We start from the raw sequence: 2,061 nt of genomic DNA on the forward strand, positions 1-2,061 counted from the left end.
AAAGGAAATAACAATTGCCAATGTTGATGCAAGTTCCCATAGAGACGTATTAACGGAAAGGGAAATACTATCATCGCAGTCAAAATCCAGACGCCCACAATTGTTACCCCGTAGGCCCATTTTTTGATGTTGCGATGCCTGAATGGACAAAAAGTCGCATGCATCCGATCTAAAGAAATTACTGCAATGCCTGTTACAGAGGTGAGAGGGAGCAACGGCCCGATCGTGGTAAACACAAGAAAAATAGGTGGCAATTTCGGCCGGATGAGAAATTCATCTGCAGATTCGCAACCGTAGAGGAGGAAATGAAATACTTCAAAGAAAGTGACACTTCCTCCAACAAACATATCAGCCACGGTCAAGTTTATAACCGAGTACATGGCACGAGTGCGAAGATTACTATTCTTTACAAAAAGAATAATTGATATGAGGTTCACTGCAACAACAGCAACAGTTATAGTAAGGGATACAGCATACCCTGTGCTGCACTTGACTGAAGAGAGCGTTGTGGAGCTCATTGTTTTCTTTTAATTCTCTTTTCTCCTCCCTTCAGAAAGAAATCGAATAAAGTTTGGTTAGTTGAAAAAAGGAAGTTAACAGTGATAATAATCAATGACAGGCCTGCACGACTCACTGCGTTATGTTGTGGTCATTGTTATGAACCCTGCCTTATATTTTTACCCTAACGAGCATGTCTTTAAGAGATTGTCCTCTCTTGTAGGATATAATTGGCGGATCTTTAAATGTGCTTTTCAGCAAAGGCTGATTTTGTATTAAGTTCCAGTTTTGCATCAATATATTTTTAAGGTTACGCACCGATGGGTGGTATGTTGTGACAAAAGGCAAGATTTGTTTGCCAGTTTTTTTCTTTTGTTGCAGAGCCGACTGTCTTTTTGCGAAGTTGACTTCTGATAAAGTTGTCTGTATCATCTCGTGGGGGTATCCGCGCGTTATGAGGCGCGATTAAAAATTCGAGATACTTTCATGGAAAGTTGTTTCAGAAGGGTTTGTTCTCAGTAGTCTGAGTGCTTCGCCTTTAACAAAACCTCTTTTCACACCCAGTGGATGGCTCGAGGTAAAATGTGTATACTGAAAGGTTTCAGTAGGCTTGTAGTGCGTACGGATGTCAAGGATCGATTCATTTCTGAAACATTCTCCTTTAAAAATAATTGTGTCGAGAAAGGTTGTCTCGTTATCTCAAATTTCAGCCGTAAATTTAATTGTAGGATGGAAGTTGTTAGCTTGTTCAACGAACAGGTTAATTTCCTTTTTGTCACTGTCCCATAGTGAGAAAATGTCATCAATAAAACGTTTCCATTCTATTGGTTTTGTTTTGCTTTGACTTATCATTTTTGTCTCAATATCGGCCATAAAAATGCTTGCAAATGCAACGGCCATTGTTGTACCTAATGCAGTGCCATGGGTCTGAAGATAATTGTTTCCAATAAATTGGAATGAATTTTCCTGAAGGATAAGTTTAAGCATTTCTTTGAGGTAGTGTGACGGTACAGGAGGGTTATTGTTGTGGAATGCCTCGTATGCTCTGCATACTGTCGTGATCCCCTCTTCCTGTGGTATTTGTGTACAAGCTTGTTACATCCATTGATACTAAGATAGTATCTTGAGAGACCTTTGTCTTTTCTATGAAGTTTACGAAATCCGTTGTATCTTTTAGATACCATTTCTGTGTTTGTGCGATGGGCTGAAGTAGTTTGTCCACAAAAAATGATAATCTTTCTGTAGGGCATTCACAGCCCGAAATTATCGGTCTTCCGACCGGATTTGGTTTGTGGATCTTAGTAAGGGTGTAAAATATTGGTATTCTTGGCGGATCTCGCGTTTGAGAAAACCATTTCTTTGTCATGTCATCAATAAAGTTATTTTGATGCAATTGTGCGACAAGCTCTTGAACTCTTTGTGATGTTTCTACTGCCATGGCATTTCGGAGAGGTTTATAATGTTCTCTGTTGTTGAGTTGAATCTGAGCTTCTTGTATTTTATCACACTTCTTCATGATGACGGTTGTTGTGCCTTTGTGTGCCCAAATAAGGTATTCCTTTT

General features: G+C 39.4%; 1 pseudogene; it reads right to left on the minus strand.

Annotated features, from left to right (window-relative positions):
* Positions 1-669: 669 nt before the first annotated feature.
* Positions 670-1,398, minus strand: LOC140930581 (uncharacterized; annotated as a pseudogene).
* Between the last annotated feature and the right edge of the window lie 663 nt (positions 1,399-2,061).

Source organism: Porites lutea, chromosome 3 (assembly GCF_958299795.1).
Source record: "Porites lutea chromosome 3, jaPorLute2.1, whole genome shotgun sequence".
In the NCBI taxonomy this organism is placed as follows: domain Eukaryota; kingdom Metazoa; phylum Cnidaria; class Anthozoa; order Scleractinia; family Poritidae; genus Porites; species Porites lutea.